The sequence below is a fragment of the Rana temporaria genome, chromosome 12 (assembly GCF_905171775.1).
Source record: "Rana temporaria chromosome 12, aRanTem1.1, whole genome shotgun sequence".
NCBI classification, from domain to species: Eukaryota; Metazoa; Chordata; class Amphibia; order Anura; family Ranidae; genus Rana; species Rana temporaria.
In genome coordinates, this window is record NC_053500.1 from 65253950 (window position 1) to 65273741 (window position 19792).

At 43.5% G+C, this 19792-nt stretch overlaps 1 protein-coding gene across 2 annotated transcripts in view; it reads left to right on the forward strand.

Annotated features, from left to right (window-relative positions):
- RECQL5 (RecQ like helicase 5) overlaps positions 1-19792 on the forward strand; it is a 182847-nt gene that overhangs the window by 69184 nt on the left and 93871 nt on the right. The window lies entirely within an intron of this gene.

Below are 19792 nucleotides of genomic sequence, written 5' to 3' on the forward strand. Positions count from 1 at the left end.
ACGTCACGAAGCTCCTCCCCCTCGTACGCGTTACGTTCCTATGGGCGGAACTTCCTCAGCGTGGGGTCAGAGAGGCTAACGTGAACGTCCCGCAACGTCATAAATAGTGTGTGGTTGCCATCGCAACACACCATACTAATTCCCTGCTCACCTGCGCCATCTAGTGCCCAATACACAGAAGGCAACTAAAAAGCTGTAACTTTTTTAATGCACAGGATAAACGGTCCACCTAATTAAAGAAGGACCAGCAGGTACTTTAGAGATAAATAAATCTTTGTAAAACGTGACGTCAGCCACGATCGCCTCGCCATTAACAAACAGAAAATACCACTAAAATTTAGCGGATAAGTCCAGTGTAATTAACAGCATATTAAGAAAACATTAAATATATAAGAATATATTAACAATATATTCTAGGCAAGATAACATGCCTTAACATTTCAATACCTTTAAATACAGAAATGAGTATGCAAAATTAATTACATTATAATATTATGTACAGAAACCTAGTCATATGAAATGTAAAAGGTAAATATATATGTTAATACATAATTAATATTAAAATTATTAAAATTAATAAAAATTAATAAAAATACTAAAAATTCCCCAAATACTGAAAAATTGAAAAATACAAATTATCGATTAGAGATAAAACAATTGAGATCGAACTCAACATTGAGGCCTAATGGAGCCGAAACCTTGGTTTCATAGATCCAAAAAGATTCACGACGGCTCAACTGTCGTATGTAATGCCCTCCTCTCCAATGTTTGGTGACCTTTTCTATGCCCCAAAATTTCAGGCCTTTAGGATCTCTACCATGGCATTCCCTAAAATGCTTAGAAACACTATGAGTCCTAATGCCACGTCGGATGTTGCTAATATGTTCTCCAACCCTCACATGCAATTCACGTGAGGTACGCCCGACATATTGCAATCCACACTGGCATTCAAGCATGTACACCACGCCAGTGGTCGAGCAGGTAATTAGTTGTTTAATTGGATATTCCATTCCAGTAATATTAGAAACAAAGGACTTCCGTTTCTTGATATTATGTTTGGCATGTTTACAGGTTGCGCATCTGCCACAGGCGTAAAAACCTGATAGGAAATTGAAAAGTTTGGGTCTCGGGATGACAGGTGGATCTATCACCCCTGGAGCCAACCGATCCCTAAGCGAAGGGGCCTTCCTATACACAAATTGTGGACGTTCTGGAAGAACCGGACCTAGGACCACATCTCCCTTTAAGACCGGCCAATGTTTGGCCACAATCTTTTCAAACTTCTTATGTTGGATAAAATTCGCACCAATACGTAATTTAAATAAATTTGAGACATATGTGAATGTCCAGAAATATGTGAGGAATTTAAATTTGAAAAAATATTTTCTCTCTAATCCTATAGAAAGGACTCTCTCTATGGCTTCTAAGCATTCGAGTCTGAGAAATAAGTCTGTTTTTAATCCCCATAATGCTGATACCAAACACCTGGAAGTTTTTCGGAATTTGGTGTGCAAAGATCTTGATAATCTTAGGATCAAAAAAGTGAGAGACTCTCAGTGTATCCAGCGAGGTATTGTTTCGCTGGAACAACGTAATAACATTGTAATCCGCCCCGCGGACAAGGGGGGTGGTCTGGTGGTCCTCAGCAAGGCCTACTATTACGAGGAGATGGGTAGGTTGCTGGGTGACCAGGATACTTATCTCTTGTTACGAAGTGATCCAATGGTGAAATACAAAAATGAGCTTCACCTTTTGATAAAAGGAGGTAAGGACTCGGGCATATTGAATAAAAAGGAAGCGGCCTATCTAGACCCTTTCCATTGTCGGACCCCGATAATTTATTTTCTTCCTAAATTACATAAAGACGCAGAACGACCTCCTGGCCGTCCAATTGTAAATGGAATTGATTCCGTTACGTCTCGTTTGGGACAATACTTAGACGTCTTTTTGCAGCCTTTGGTTCATAGATTACCTGCTTACCTTCGGGATACAAAGCAAATTATTCAAATCTTGAACTCTATTCCCTGTACAGATAGTACTATATTGGTAACTGCCGATGTAGGCTCTTTGTATACCATAATTGGGCATGATGCAGCCTTGGCATCAGTGGCATGGGCATTAGAGTCCACTGATTTGAGTCCTGAACATACTGATTTTCTTCTGGACAGTTTGAGATTCTGTCTATTGAAGAACTATTTTTGGTTCAATAAGGAATTTTTCCTACAGCAGCGAGGAGTTGCGATGGGAGCCCGTTTTGCTCCCAGTGTGGCCAATCTTTTCATGGCCCACTGGGAGCGGGATGTGGTCTTCCACGACACACCCCCTCAGCTTCTCTGCTACCGCAGATATATAGACGATCTGGTGATGGTCTGGGAGGGCGATATGCCCTCGTTGGAGACTTTTATGGCTAAACTAAATTCCAATGATAAGGGCATTGTCCTAACTTGGACTGTTTCCCCTGACCAGGTGACGTTTTTGGATCTTGAGATTTTTAAATCTGGATCCATGTTGGCTACCAGGAATCACTTTAAGGCTGTAGATCGAAATGGGTATATCCCTTTAACAAGCTGCCATCATAGATTGTGGCTATGCAATATTCCTCGTGGCCAGTTCGTCAGACTCCGTAGGAATTGTGCCTTGGATTCCGATTATGCGGTACAGTCTGAAGAATTGGCCACTAGATTTGTGTCTAAAGGTTATCCTATGTCTTCTGTGAAGCAGGAGATAGAAAAGGTTAAAAACCTGGACAGGAATCTGATTATTATGGATAAACCACCAATTGCTGAAGTGGATAGATCCAATTACAAAATGTTGTTGGATTATAACATCCAACATAAGAAGTTTGAAAAGATTGTGGCCAAACATTGGCCGGTCTTAAAGGGAGATGTGGTCCTAGGTCCGGTTCTTCCAGAACGTCCACAATTTGTGTATAGGAAGGCCCCTTCGCTTAGGGATCGGTTGGCTCCAGGGGTGATAGATCCACCTGTCATCCCGAGACCCAAACTTTTCAATTTCCTATCAGGTTTTTACGCCTGTGGCAGATGCGCAACCTGTAAACATGCCAAACATAATATCAAGAAACGGAAGTCCTTTGTTTCTAATATTACTGGAATGGAATATCCAATTAAACAACTAATTACCTGCTCGACCACTGGCGTGGTGTACATGCTTGAATGCCAGTGTGGATTGCAATATGTCGGGCGTACCTCACGTGAATTGCATGTGAGGGTTGGAGAACATATTAGCAACATCCGACGTGGCATTAGGACTCATAGTGTTTCTAAGCATTTTAGGGAATGCCATGGTAGAGATCCTAAAGGCCTGAAATTTTGGGGCATAGAAAAGGTCACCAAACATTGGAGAGGAGGGCATAACATACGACAGTTGAGCCGTCGTGAATCTTTTTGGATCTATGAAACCAAGGTTTCGGCTCCATTAGGCCTCAATGTTGAGTTCGATCTCAATTGTTTTATCTCTAATCGATAATTTGTATTTTTCAATTTTTCAGTATTTGGGGAATTTTTAGTATTTTTATTAGTATTTTTATTAATTTTTATTAATTTTTATTAATTTTAATAATTTTAATATTAATTATGTATTAACATATATATTTACCTTTTACATTTCATATGACTAGGTTTCTGTACATAATATTATAATGTAATTAATTTTGCATACTCATTTCTGTATTTAAAGGTATTGAAATGTTAAGGCATGTTATCTTGCCTAGAATATATTGTTAATATATTCTTATATATTTAATGTTTTCTTAATATGCTGTTAATTACACTGGACTTATCCGCTAAATTTTAGTGGTATTTTCTGTTTGTTAATGGCGAGGCGATCGTGGCTGACGTCACGTTTTACAAAGATTTATTTATCTCTAAAGTACCTGCTGGTCCTTCTTTAATTAGGTGGACCGTTTATCCTGTGCATTAAAAAAGTTACAGCTTTTTAGTTGCCTTCTGTGTATTGGGCACTAGATGGCGCAGGTGAGCAGGGAATTAGTATGGTGTGTTGCGATGGCAACCACACACTATTTATGACGTTGCGGGACGTTCACGTTAGCCTCTCTGACCCCACGCTGAGGAAGTTCCGCCCATAGGAACGTAACGTGTACGAGGGGGAGGAGCTTCGTGACGTCACCCGCGCTCGCCGACCCAACGCTGATGTGTGAGCTGTGTAAAGACTCGGAAGCCTTGGAGCTCCGCTTATGCTGATACGCTTCACACTCGGCTCTGAGTGTTGTAAAATGTGAGTTTATTTTGGTCTTTTTTTATTTATTAAATCCAGTTTGAGACAGAGAGCACTAGTCTGTTCCCTTTTTGTTTCATATATTTCTCTGTGGTCGTTGGGAGTATTGAGCTGTCTGCTGCCTGCTGGTAACCTTTAAAGCTTGGACGTGTCCTTACACTTACCTTGGAGGTTTTCAAAAGTTTTGTGACCTAGCCATGGTCGAATGGCTGAGGTGAGGGGCCATCTTTTAGCTATTGGTGAAGGAACCTTCCTGTCGATCACAGCTTTTTGAGATTCAATCACAATCAGTCACTTCATTATTTGGAGCACTTTTGGACTTTTTTCACTGATGCACTTTTATGGATTTCTTTTTGTGTTAATATTAGAGTTATATATATATATATATATTTTTATATATAATTTATATATATATATTATCTGATCATCAATTGTGTTATTACTTAATTTTATATGTTTTGCGCTGCACTTTATTGCTATTGATCATTATTGGGATTTCTATTTGAATTTATCCTCCAGTGCTGGCTTGCATTTTTTATAGTTTTTTGTGTATTTTCCAGCGCGGAATTTCTTCTTTATTTTTGGTATGCTACACTGTACCCAAACAAAATTGGCGTCTTTTTTCCCCCACAAATAGAGCTTTCTTTTGGTGGTATTTGATCACCTCTGCGATTTTTTTTTTTTTTTGCGCAACAACTAAAAAAAGACTGAAAATTTTGAAAAAAAATTACGTTTTTATTTTTTTCTGTTAATTTTTTTGTAAATAAGTTTTTCTATTTCAATTACGGCACTGATATGGCGGCACTGATGGGCACGATGAGACGGCACTGATGGACATCGATGAGGTAGTACTGACGGGCACAGATGAGGTGGCACTGATTGGCGGCGCTGGTATGCGGCACTGATGGGCACACATAGGCGGCACTGATGGGCACACATAAGCGGCACTGATGGGCACTCATAGGCGGCACAAATGGGCACTCATGGGCGGCACTTATGGGTGGCACTGATGGATACTTATGGGTGGCACAGATGGGCACTGATAGGTGGGCACTGGGCATGGATGGGCACTGTGGGGTGTCACTGATGGACACTGTGGGGTGGCACGGACACTGGGGTGGCACTGATGGACACTGTGGGGCAGCACAGATTTAACCATGTTGCCAGTCAGTGCCCATTTGTGGGCACTGACTGGCATCTTTTTTTTTTTTTTTAATGGTTTATTTTTTTTCAGACTTTTTTTTTTTATTTATTTGCCCTACCCTGGTGGTCCAGGGTGGGCTTCCCTGGTGGTCCAGTGTGGCGATCCGAGGGGGGGCTGCGCTGATAAACAATCAGCGCGAACCTTCCCTGTCAGGAGAGCCGCCGATCGGCTCTCCTATACTCGCGTCTGTCAGACGCGACTGGGGAAGAGCCATCAACGGCTCTTCCTGTTTACATCGTGATCAGCCGTGATTGGACACGGCTGATCACGTGGTAAAGAGTCTCCGCTGGAGGCTCTTTACCGAGATCGGAGATGCAGGGTGTCGGACTGACACCCCGCATCACCGATCACGCGGCATTAAATCCTGCAGGACGTCCATGGACGTCCTGTCAGGATTGTGCAACCACTTCCCGGACGTAAATCGGCCATAGGCCGGGCGGGAAGTGGTTAAGTACATTTTCCTTTTTACATACGTGCTCTGGTCCCATTGGTTGTGGTGGTTGCTTTTTTTTTTTTTTTTTTTTTTTTTTTTTTTTAGGCTTCTAAGATTTAAAAAAAAAAAAAATATAAAAAAAAAACAAATGTAATTATCAGTTAAAGCCAATATGTGTTTTGGATACATATTTCTGGTAAAAAAAAAATCCCAATAAGCGTATATTGATTGGTTTGCGCAAAAGTTATAGCATCTACAAAATAGGGGATAGATTTTTAATTGTTTTTATGACTGCTATCTGTGATTTTTAGTGGGACTGCGACATTGCGGCGGGCATATCTGACCCTAAGTGACACTTTTTCGGGACCAGTGACACCAATACAGCGATCAGTGGTAAAAAAAATGATAATGCACTGATCACACTGTAAATTACACTGGCAGGGAAGGGGTTAATTCTGGGGGGGGGGGCGATCAAGGGTTAACTGTGTTTTCTGGGTGTGTTCTAAATGTGTGGGGGATGGGCTCACTGGAACAACACAGATCGCTGTTCCTGATTACTAGGAACAGGCGATCTCAGTGTTGGCCCCTGACAGAGCGGGGATCTGCCTTGTTTATATAGGCAGATCCCCGCTCTGCCTTTCTGTGGAGTGATCGCGGGTGGCCGGCAGGCATCGTGACCACAGACCCTTGCTAAACATTCTATTTGTTTACTAAAAAAATCATTATACTTTCCTTTGAGTGCAGAGTACATGCCATTAGGTACTGCGTAATTCCCATCAAGTCCCTGTTTTCTTAGGAGATTTATTGATTATTCTGGACATAAAATCCTCGCTAAACTGCTTGCTGACCAGCCGTGGTTATATGCTGTTATACGCAGTGTCACGGCGGCAGGTCGGCTCTGCTGGGCGAGTTCACGTAGCTATACGTCACCTCGCCGAGCAGCCAATAGGAGCGCACGCTCGCCCCTGACGCGTGTGCCTGGCGGTCACGATCACCGCCGGGCACCCATGATTGCTCGTTACAGAGTGAGAACCGGGAGCTGTGTGTGTAAACACACAGCTCCCGGTCCTGTCGGGGCGAAATGATCTATCGTCTGTTTATACAATGTATGAACAGCGATCTGTCATTTCCCCTAGTCAGTCCCACCCCCCCTTCAGTTAGAACACACCCAGGGAACATAATTAACCCCTTCCTCGCCCCCTAGTGTTAACCCCTTCACTGCCAGTGGCATTTTTATAGTAATCAATGCATTTTTATAGCACTGATCGCTATAAAAATGCCAATGCTCCAAAAATGTGTCAAAAGTGTCCGCCATAATGTCGCAGTACTGAAAAAAAAATCGCTGATCGCCACCATTACTAGTAAAAAAAAAAAAAAAAAAAAAAAATATTAAGAAAAATGCCATAAAACTATCTCCTATTTTGTAAACGCTAAAACTTTTGCGCAAACCAATCAATAAACGCTTATTGCGATTTTTTTTTTTTTTTACAAAAAATATGTAGAAGAATACGTATCGGCCTAAACTGAGGAAAAAAATAATTTTATTTATTTTTGGGGGATATTTATTACAGCAAAAAGTAAAAAATATTCATTTTTTAAAAAATTTCGCTCTATTTTTGTTTATAGCGCAAAAACTAAAAACCGCAGAGGTGATCAAATGCCACCAAAAGAAAGATCTTTTTGTGGGAAAAAAGGACGCCAATTTTGTTTGGGAGCCACGTCGCACGACCGCGCAATTGTCAGTTAAAGCGACGTAGTGCCGAATCGCAAAAAGTGGCCTGGTCTTTGACGAGCAATATGGTCCGGGGGTTAAGTGGTTACATTTCTGAACTAGTGAAAACGTTTTTTTTGTGTTTTTAAAATTAAATAAATAAACAATTGTGTGACATGACATTGAGACAGAGGTATGTGAATTAGTCATACTGAGTAGGGCTTTAACTTCACACGAGATTGTAATCATTTATTAGCAAGAGACTTAACTACTTGTTGACAACTGTCAACGAAATGTTAAGTATTATAATCAAATGAACATATACATTTCTTGCCAAACATTTCCAGCCTCACGTGCAACCACATCCCTAATGTTGTCCTTTTAACGCTTCTCTTGGCTTTTGGCATTGTTATCTGACAACACAGTTATAAAATGAATATATTATATGTAGCCTACTTGTTCAGGCTAGTGCTTGCTTTTCAACCCTTTTCCTGCAAAAACAGACCTCTGCTGAGAATGGACAATAAAAAAAAAGATAATTATGGCCTACTTTGCAAACACACCAGTTTTATCCACAGTATGTCAATGTATCGTGCACTAGAAAATCACCAATTGCATCTTCAACATGTGCATTCTTTGTTATCTCTTGTCGTGCTTTCTTTATATATTTTCTGTATAGAAAAGCCCTTTTCTACCCACAACATTTGGAGTCGTTTTGGACAGAGCGGAGAAGGGTTAGAACCTCTATAGGGTTTAATTTGCAAACTTGGGGAAGTTTTTACATCACTTCATGTCTGATGAGAAAATGATGAGAAACTCCCTATTTGGGGACACGGACCACAACAAAATGGTTAGAATCTCTGTCAGATTAATACTCTGTCCTCCTGTCATATTTTAGCTGTAGTTGGGCTTTAATAGAATTATAAATGATGTGTAGATACAATAAGGCTTTCCTTGAAAAAAAATTGTATGGTGGCAGGAAAAATACTACTTCAAGTGATGGTGTACTATGAATGCCATGCACAGTTTTGTACATTAAAGTAGAAGTAAGGGAATCAGTTTTTTCCCCCCCCACTTTTATACTTACTTAGGTGGATGCAGTATTGGTTGGATGCTGCATCTGTCCCCTGGCATCTCTGCACTGAGAACCGAGCCATCGAACACTGTCGATGGCTCGGTTCTTTTCGGGTCACCAAGCAGAGAGCTGCTGCCTGTCAATAAGCAGCTCCTGCTCTGCTCTCCACGCTCACTGGAGAGCTGAGCTGTGGAGGGGTGGGGAGCGGCTGTCTCAGCGGCTCGCTGAGACTGCCATTAGTCCAGGCACCTGGCGGATCCAGACTTCCAGAGGTGGGATGACGTGGTGCCTGGACTGATCTGTGTGACGTCAGCAGAGAGCCATCTTCAGACGGCTCTCTGCTGAAAACGGGTCACAGGAGTGCAAAACGAATTGCACTCCTGTGACCCGTAGGAGATGCCCAGCCAAACAAGCTCTGGATTTCTCCTTTTTAATAGGCAGGTCTGAATTTTGGGCACAGCAAGAATATTCCTTTCCACAGCAGGGGTAAAGGGGTGACTTTTGGCTGTATGGTTTTTATCCAGATGTTTTCCCCATTAGTAAAAAAAATAAATAAAATTACAGTATCCTTATATATGCCTACGTTTTACGGCCCAAAATTTGTAAACACCTGGTCAGCGCACCGATATGAGCCTTTTGGACATCCCATTCTATGGTCTTGTTGGTGTAGAGAAAAAAAAATCTGTCAAGGGCTTGTATGGCAGGGGCACCCTTGGTTGTGCAGGGTGGTATTCTTGAAAGAGTCGTCATAATTGGTGAGCAAACATTTTATTTATTACACTGTAATATCTGAGATTTTTAGCTCAGTGGTAGAAGAATTTTTAGTGAGTCCCTGCCAGTTTGAACAGTGTTTTAGGGCTTGTTGGCGCAGTTTATTAAACAAACTCAAGGGTCAACAGGAAAACTAGTTGCCCATGCTGGGGTTTTCATTGTCGAAACAGAAAATGAAAAATAATATTGAGTCATCTGGCTCTTTTTTCTGTAGCACTGCTACTTAAGCCTTAAACTTTGGCTCTTGGCTTCTGGCCCCTCCGATCATCTTACACATTACCTCAGCTTCCCCAGCTCTCCTGGCTCTCTCAGCCCTTTTGGTTGCAGCACCCAGCTACAGTGACCCACTTCTTGGCCTCTAGATGGGGGTTCACCTGACACCCCAGGATCTTTTACTCCTCCAAGACCTCCAGATTCCCTCAGTTCCATAGACTTGCCTAGTCATCCTGAAACTCTCAGTCCTAGACTTGTTTAGCCACTGTGACTCCTCCCAGTCCTGTGGACAAGGAATCTTTACTTCCAGCATGGAGTGCTGTCTCTTGTTTAAGCACACCTGTCTCCTAATGGGAGCTCTGAGCTATGCCCAAGCCTGTCACTATAAGGGCTGTGTGTACCCGCACTCACAGCCTTTCTGGTCTTCTGCCAAACTAGGACACTGTGTTGGAGATGTCTTTTCTCCCACAACTCATTGAAATCTCTAAACTTCGGAATCCAATCCGAGAATACCAAAATCTGGAGAAAACCAAACGTTTTTTTTCTGCTCAGGAGTTCTGCACTCTGCAAATGTGCAAACTAGGATTGCACCGATACTTGTACTCATGCAAATGCTCCGATGCTTGATCCGATACTTCCCGGCAGGAGGCCAGTACACCGGCATCCTCAGCGTAGCAGGGGGGTCGGGCAGCCTCACAGATGGTCTGTGTGGCAGTGGGTGCAGTTAAAAGCAATGATTTCCCTGTATAGCTTTTCTGACAGCCACTTTTCCTCCTCTCCTTCCTGTGGCTGTCAGCTGCCTAATTGAAAGCTATACAAGGAGATCGGTGCTTGTAACTGCACCCTACCGCCACACCAATCATCTCCGACTGTCCCTAGTGCCCTCCTCCGACTTCCTAGGTCCTTCCAGGATGGAGATAAATCTGTAATTTACCGGCTCCTTCCTTTTCTGGATGCATCAGTGATCACTGTGTTTACAATTCTTCAGTTTATGAATGAACAGGAGCAGCTGTTTCCTCAGTCCTTTTTCCTGTCTCAAAAGGGATATGTCAGGAGTCTGTTTAGACCCCTGATATATCGCCAAAGCACTCCCCCCCCCCCCCCCCCTATAAAAATAAATAAATATAAAAAAGAAATGTAATAAATTAAATGTTTAAAGCTTAAATTGTAAAAATAATAATAATTTAAAAAAACACTGACACCGTCCACTCGTTTTTTTTTAGTTTATCCCAAAGATGTTCAGTAGGGTTTAGGTCAGGTCTCTGTGCTAGTCTTTAATGTAACTTCCCACTAAACCCACAACACCATGCCTTTATGGAGCTTGGATGTGCACACAGGGCACAGTCCAGCTGAAGCAGAAAAAGGACCTGTTGCCTCAAGGTTGGAAGACCCAACTTGTCTAAAGCTGGGTACATACAAGCTGAAAATCATCCGGAAACTACCAGTTTGGCAGGAACCGGACAGCTTTTGGCCAGTGTGTACATCTCCTTGTCCAACAGAACGACCAGCTTCTGTCGAACGAGCTTGCTGAAAAACCAGCATCCCTTCACTGATCACTGTGTTCTGGTAAAGAGGAAGTCTCCCTGTCAGAACACAATAGCTCAGAGGGGAGATCATTGCACTAAAATCGAATGAGTTAGTATGGCGATCTGTTATTTTTCTTTTATCATACACCACGGGACACAGATCCATTAATCATTACATAATGGGTTGTATGGACACCAGAGGTAATTGGACACTGGCACAGCCAATCGGAGACAGTTTTCCTCCATATAGCCCCTCCCACCAGGGGAACACCTCAGTTTTTTCGCCAGTGTCTAAGGATTGGACGCATGGGAAGTGCGAAGGAAAAGCTCAAGCAAATCCTGCTTAGGGGTAGAAGAGCTAGACTGTCGGGTCCATCCAGGACGCTGAATTTTAAGCCAAAATTGGATGCGACTCGGGCCTCTCGCAGGAGGTGTCGCCTGTAATGTCTCTCCTTGGAGGACTGGGCTCTGAGATTCCAGCACTTTCGCTATGGTAGCTAAAAGTCCTGGTCAGAGTCTTTTACAAGGCCCAGGCAAGAGGTATCCTTTAACCACTTAAGGACCCCTTCACGCCGATATACCCCTGCACGCGACCCGGTTCGAAGCTCCTTGACCGCGGCCGCTGGAGTCCCGCGATCGGTCCCCGGAGCTGAAGAACGGGGAGAGCTGTGTGTAAACACAGCTTCCCCGTTCTTTACTGTGGCAGCGTCATTGATCCCGTGTTCCCTTTTATAGGGAAACACAATCAATGACGTCACACCTACGGCCACACCCCCCTACAGTTAGAAACAGAGATGAGGTCACACTTAACTCCTTCAGCGCCCCCTTGTGGTTAACTCCCGAACTGCAATTGTCATTTTCACAGTAAACAATGCATTTTTAATGCATTTTTTGCTGTGAAAATGACAATGGTCCCAAAAATGTGTCAAAATTGCCCAAAGTGTCCGCCATAATGTCACAGTCACGAAAAAAATTTGCTGATCGCCGCCATTAGTAGTAAAAAATAATTAATAATGCAATAAAACTATCCCCTATTTTGTAAACGCTATAAATTTTGCGCAAACCAATCGATAAACGCTTATTGCGATTTTTTTAAAAAAAAAAATTTTTTTACCAAAAATATGTAGAAGAATACGTATCGGCCTAAACTGAGGAAAAAAATGTGTTTTTTATATATTTTTAGGGGATATTTATTATAGCAAAAAGTAAAAAATATTTTTTTTTTTTTCAAAATTGTCGCTCTATTTTTGTTTATAGCGCAAAAAAATAAAAACCGCAGAGGTGATCAAATACCACCAAAAGAAAGCTCTATTTATGGGAAAAAAAGGACGCCAATTTTGTTTGGGAGCCACGTTGCACGACCGCGCAATTGTCAGTTAAAGCGACGCAGTGCCGAATTGCAATAACTGGCCAGGTCCTTTAGCTGCCTAAAGCTCCGGGTCTTAAGTGGTTAAATAGGAACCCAGACCCCTGAAGATTGACACACAAAGCAAGCGGAGATGGGTGAAGACTGGGAGTAACCCTGCGGCGGGGAGAAGGTAAGGGAAATGGAGCCTAAGTGTATCTTAGGACCTTTTCCAAAGGATTTTTTAGGGAGGTGTCTTCTCAAAGGTGGCGACCGGAGGGAGTAAAGAGCTATCTCACTCACCTTGGACCACAGACATGCCAGAGCCCAGAAAGCACGCTTCTCCTGCAGAGCTCTGCATCCCAGCGCTGGCTAAGTTTAAAGTAGGGGGATTGGAAAGCCCTGAAGAGGGCACATAGGATTCCCCATGCCTCCAGGCAAGCCGCATCAGCGGGAAAACACGCGGGGGCGCTCGCGCACGCTTTTAAAGCCCCAGTACCGGAAGTGATGGGAGCGCGCACAGGGGAGTGCGCACGAGACGCCGAGATTAAAAAAATGGCGCCCAGCAGAAGCCAGCACATTCAGCAGCTATCCTTTGGGACACAGCAGCTTGGGGACACGTCAAGGTGGTTTGGCACTGCTAAAGAGACACCTACCCTTTTGCATTGAACCTGTGTGTTTAAGTTGCAAACTGTTATGTAGATTGCTAAACGGAGCACAGTAGTATATGCATATTGGTACCTCGGCTTGTTGCCTTGAAAATGTCTTCCCTTAAGAAAGGTTCAGGGACTCGAAATAAAAAGTCAGCACCGCCGGAGACGGGGTTCTTCCCGCGCCTGTTCGGTACCATCCTCCCCTGTAAGCCTTGATTTGCCTATACAGGAGGATCCTTTGCCACTTTTGCAAGTCTCTCCAGTGGCGCCTGGGCCTGCTTATGTCACTGAAGACACTTTTACAGTAGCCGTGGAAAAATTGGAGGAAAAGATTGCGACCTTAATGGCTAAGTCCTCTCAAAGAGACAAAAAGCGAAGTAGATCTCCTTCGTCAACAATCGATCCTCTATCGGAAAAATATGAAGAGAAGGAGGAAGATTCTGCAGAGGATAGAGATGAGGTGTATCAGAGGAGCCTTTTTCTGCCTCCCAGATGCTGAGATCGCAGGTGCAATGTTATGCAGAAGCAGTACGCACTTAATTCAGACTGCCCCCTTCGGAGCCGGAATTACCTGTCTCCTCCCTGGGGTCACTAAAATCTCTGCAGAATTTAGGCTCTTTTCCAGTTCATCCGCTGTTAAAGAAGCTTATTTGCGCGGACTGGTTACATCCAGACAAGCGTTTTTCTCCGCCAAAGAAATTTGAAATTATTTATCCTATGGAGTAAGAGTTTATCAAGAAGTGGAGTTTACCTGCGGTAGACGCAACCATATCTTGTGTAAACAAGAACCTGACTTGTCCGGTGGATGACGTACAGGTGTTTAAAGACCCTTCAGAAAAAAGGTTGGAATCCTTATTGAAATCCTCCTTCATGTTGGCAGGTGCAGTGGCTCAACCTGCAGTAGCCACAGTGGGCATGTGCCAGGTCCTTAAGGTACAAGCTGGAGTTCAGAGAAATCCCATCTTCACAGTTCCGAAGTTTAGGCCTCTCCACAAATCTTCTAAAAAGAGCACCCTTCTTCAAGGGATTGGATCACTTGCTGTTCCAAGGAGTGATCACAGAAGTACCCTTAAGGGAGCAAGGTTTAGGTTTTTATTCAAACCTATTTGTGATCCCAAAACCAAACTGAGACGTCAGACCCATTCTGGATCTAAGATCTCTAAATCAGTTTCTGAACATTCGCCATTTCCGAATGGAAACTATTCGTTCAGTAGTCGCCACCCTACTAGGAGGAGAATTCATGGTGTCAATAGACATCAAGGATGCCTATTTACATGTACCTATCCATCCCACTCGCCAGAGATTCTTAAGGTTTGCGGTAGAGCATCGACACTTCCAATTTGTAGCTCTGCCCTTCTGGGTAGCCACCGCACCCCGAGTGTTTACAAAGGTACTAGCCCCTCTGCTAGCAAATCTCAGAGCACAGGGCATAGTGATAACAGCCTATCTGGACGATCTACTGGTGATAGATCAATCACTGGAAGGGTTAAATCATGCGGTTTCCACTACTATAGGATACCTGGAAGAATTAGGATGGATAGTAAACTTACAAAAATCCTCGCTACAAGCCCAAAGAAGGGTCGAGTATCTAGGCATGATCATAGATACAGCCTAAAGCCGTGTGTTTCTACCAGAGTCAAAGATCAAATCACTAAGGGATCTGATTCACAAGGTGAAGGCAAAGAAAAAGCCATCCATTCGTCTTTGCCTGAGGCTTATGGGGAAGATGGTGGCCTCTTTCGAGGCTGTCCCTTATGCCCAGTTTCATTCGAGACTGCTTAAAGCCAATATATTAACGGTCTGGAACAGGAAGATCCAAGCTCTGGATTTCCCCATGCACCTGTCTTCACAGGTAACGCCGGGGGCTTCAGTTGGTGGTTAAGGACCAAGAACTTACAAAAGGGAAGATCTTTTCGCCCAATCACCTGGAAGGTGGTGTCAACAGATGCCAGCCTAACGGGCTGGGGAGCTGTGTTGGAAGAGGCTTCAGCCCAGGGAATATGGACCAAAGTCGAAAGAAACTTACCCATCAACCTACTGGAGTTGCGGGCAGTATATTGGACCCTCAGAACTTGGACAAGCAGGTTACAGGGCCACCCTGTTCGGATTCAGTCCGACAATGCTACAGCAGTGGCTTACATCAATCACCAAGGAGGCACCCGCAGCTAGGGTGCCCAGAAGGAAGTGAATTGCATCTTGAGATGGGCAGAAAAACATATCCCTTGCCTTTCGGCAATTTTCATTCCAGGGGTAGAGAACTGGCAAGCGGACTATTTGAGTCGCCAGCGGTTATCACCAGGAGAGTGGTCTCTCCACCCCGAAATCTTTCAGGCCATTTTGACAGAAATGGGGGACCCCGGATGTAGACCTATTAGCTTCCAGGTTCAACAGGAAGTTGGACAATTTTGTATCCAGGACAAAAGACCCTCTGGCTTACAAATCGGATGCACTGGTAGTGCCATGGAATCAGTTTTCACTGTTTATGCCTTTCCACCAATTCCCCTTCTACAAAGACTGATTTTCTGAATCAAGAGGGAAGGAATTCCAGTGATCTTAGTGGCTCCAGATTGGCTCAGAAGACCCTGGTACGCCGAGATCATAAAGATGGCAGTAGGAACGCTGTGGAAGCTTCCGCTTCGTCACAGCCTGTTATCACAAGGTCCAGTTTTTTACAAGGGCTAAATTTGACGGTTTGGCTGCTGAGACACACATTCTAAAGAGGAGAGGGCTCTCAGGACCAGTACTTTCTACGATTAGTAATGCCAGAAAACCAGCTTCCAGACAGATCTACTATAGAGTGTGGAAGTTGTATGTTTCATGGTGTGAAACTAACAAATGGAATCCTCAGAGATATGACCTTAGTAGGATTCTTGCTTTTTGCCAGCTAGGAATGCATATGAAATTAGCCCTTAGTACTATTAACCACTTAAGGACCGTCTAACGCCGATATACGTCGGCAGAATGGCACGGCTGGGCACAATCACATACCTGTACGTGATTGTATAATGCCCAGTCGTGGGTCGTGGGCGCGCGACCCGTTCCGAAGCTGCGGGACTCGCAGACCCGATCGCCGCTGGAGTCTCGCGATCGGTCCCCGAAGCTGAAGAACGGGGAGAGCTGTGTGTAAACACAGCTTCCCCATTCTTCACTGTGGCGCTGTCATCGATCGTGTGTTCCCTTGTATAGGGAATCACAATCGATGACGTCACACCTACAGCCACACACCTCTACAGTTAGAAACAGAGATGAGGTCACACATAACCCCATCAGCGCCCCCTAGTGGTTAATTCCCAAACTGCAATTGTCATTTTCACAGTAAACAATGCATTTTAAATGCATTTTTTGCTGTGAAAATGACAATGGTCCCAAAAATGTGTCAGAATTGTCCGAAGTGTCCGCCATAATGTCGCAGTCACGAAAAAAACTGATCGCCGCCATTAGTAGTAAAAAAAAAATTATTAATAAAAATGCAATAAAACTATCCCCTATTTTGTAAACGCTATATATTGTGCGCAAACCAATTGATAAACGCTTATTGCGATTTTTTATTTATTTATTTTTTTACCAAAAATGGGTAGAAGAATACGTATCGGCCTAAACTGAGGAAAAAATCTTTTTTTTATATATTTTTGGGGGATATTTATTATAGCATTAAGTAAAAATTGTCGCTCTATTTTTGTTTGTAGCGCAAAAAATAAAAACCGCAGAGGTGATCAAATACCACCAAAAGAAAGCTCTATTTGTGGGGGAAAAAAGGAAAAAAGAATTTTGTTTGGCAGCCACGTCGCACGACCGCGCAATTGTCAGTTAAAGCGACGCAGTGCCGAATCGCAAAAAGGCTTCTGGTCCTTTAGCTGCATTTTGGTCCGGGTCTTAATGGTCAAATATCGGCTCTATCGGTCCTCTTTCAAAGGCCTCTGGCACCTCATTCCCTAGTGAGGGCTTTCATTCAGGGGGTACTACGGATCAATCCACCAGTTAAGTCTCCCTTATGCCCATGGGATCTGAATTTTGTTTTGTCAGTGTTGCAGAAGCAACCCTTTGAACCTATTCGCCACATTCCGCTGATTCTTTTAAGCAGGAAATTGGCGTTTCTGATTGCTATCTCTTCGGCGAGAAGAGTATCTGAATTAGCAGCTCTTGCTTGTAAAGAGCCTTATCTAGTTTGTCATAAAGACAAAATTGTACTACGACCCCAACCTGCTTTCTTACCCAAGGTGGTGTCGGCTTTTCATTTAAATCAGCTCATTGTCCTACCTTCTTTCTTTCCGAATTCGCAGACAGCGGAGGAAAAATTGTTACACTCTCTAGATCTTGTGAGAGCTGTAAAGGTGTATCTGCAGGTGACCGCTCAGATACTCAAGACAAATATTTTGTTCATTTTGCCGGATGGTCCCAAGAAGGGACAAGATCCATTATCTCCAGGTGGATTCGACAGACTATTTTTCAAGCCTATAGTTTAAAGCAGGGGTCTTCAAACTACGGCCCTCCAGGTGTTCAGGAACTACAATTCCCATCATGCCTAGTCATGTCTGAATGTCAGAGCTTTGCAATGCCTCATGGGAAGTGTAGTTCTACAACAGCTGGAGGGCCGTAGTTTGAGGATCCCTGGTTTAAAGAATAAGACTCCTCCTTTTTCTGTTAAGGCGCACTCAACCAGGGCGATAAGCGCTTCATGGGCAGTGCACCACCAGGCTTCGGTGACTCAGATCTGTAAGGCTGCAACTTGGTCGTCAGTCCACATATTCTTTAAATTTTATCAGATAGATTTGAGGGCACGTGAGGATGCCACCTTTGGGCGAAGTGTACTGCAGACGGCAGTATAGAGCTTCTAGTCCCTGGCGGTTTTGCTTGATCTGTGTCTCCCCCCCTTCATATAGGGAATTGCTCTAAGACATCCCATTATGTAATGATTAATGGCTCTGTGTCCTGTGGTGCACAATAAAGAAAACCGGATTTTTATAACAGCTTACCTGTAAAATCCTTTTCTTGGAGTACACAACGGGACACAGAGGTCCCCCCCCCCCCTTCTTGTGGGAATCCTTATTGCTTTGCTACAAAACTGAGGTGCTCCCCTGATGGGAGGGGCTGTATGGAGGGAAACTGTCTCTGATTGGTTGTGCCAGTGTCCAATCATCTTTGGTGTCCAATACAGCCCATTATGTAATGATTAATGGCTCTGTGTCCCGTGGTGTACTCCAAGAAAAGGATTTTATAGGTAAGCTGTTATAAAAATCCTGTTTTTCATTCAACCCACATGGCTGACCAAAAAAAATCTTCCGTGTGTACCAGTGAGATGTCTTTTGTAAACTGTAAACAATGGAAAGTTCTACATTATTTTGACCATGTAGGATTGTGTAATGGTCCAATGTTCACAAACTTTTGTCCATATATTATATGTACACATTATCACAATGTTCTAGACCAAGTTAGGGAAAATAAAACAAAAATATATCCATTGTAAATGCATCTTACTAGCAGAGATGTGTTGCTTTGGGCACCAAAGACAGTGTGCCTTCAGACACCAGTAATGGAATTGCAGCCTGGTCAAAAGGCATGTAGATAAAACACTGTTGCTAATCTGCAGTACATAGTTTTACAGACTGCTGTTGAATGCTCACATCCATAAATAGATATACACTCATAAGAGTGCTTAAGAAATGTGTAGGCGGTGATATTGGAGACAGGTCCTATTCAAAGTAGGTCTTACTGATACATTTTTTTTCTTCTCTATCGGATATAAATGAGTCTCGATTGTAACACTGATAGTTTAAAAACTTCTAACAAATAAAGTTTATTTACAGATTTTGTGGCACATATTTAAATAATTGCAAGTAACACCTCTCTAAACATAGGTATCCCCACCAGGCAGGTGAATCAGGTGCTTGTCAACAAGCGCATGCTCACTCCATGTGTCATATTACCAGAAGAACAAGAAGGCCAGACACTGAGGACATCATTGGGTATAAAACCTATTCAGGCCACACTTACGTGCTGCTGAGTCCTGACCAGGGGCGGACTGGCCATTTGGGCACTCGGACACTGCACGAGGGTCCCATGTTACTAGGCAACTAGGGTTGCCAGGCTCAGTAAAACCAGGAACAGTGGGGTAGATTCAAAAAGCAATTGCGTCTGCGTAACCATAGTTACGCAGCGCAATTGCTTACTTGCGCCGGCATATCGAATGCTCCTGATTCAGGAACCTCGATACGCCGACTGCAGCCTAAGATATGCCTGGCATAAGGCTCTTATGCCGTCATATCTTAGGCTGCATTCTTACGCAGGCCGCTAGGTGGCGTTCCCGTAGGGGTCAGCGCAGAGTATGCAAATTGCATACTAATGCCAATTCACAACCGTATGCGCGCCCTGCGTACGCAGTTTACGTTGTTTGCGTACGTCGGTTTTTGCGTAAGGCTGCCCCTGCTAATAGCAGGGGCAGCCAATGCTACGTATACCAGTCGTTCCCGAAAAATTACGTTTTGTTTGCGTAAGTGAATCTTGAATGGCGCTGGACGCCATTCACGTTCACTTTGAAGCAAATGACGTCCTTGCGACGTCATTTACCGCAATGCACATCGGGAAAGTTTCCCGACGGAGCATGCGCACT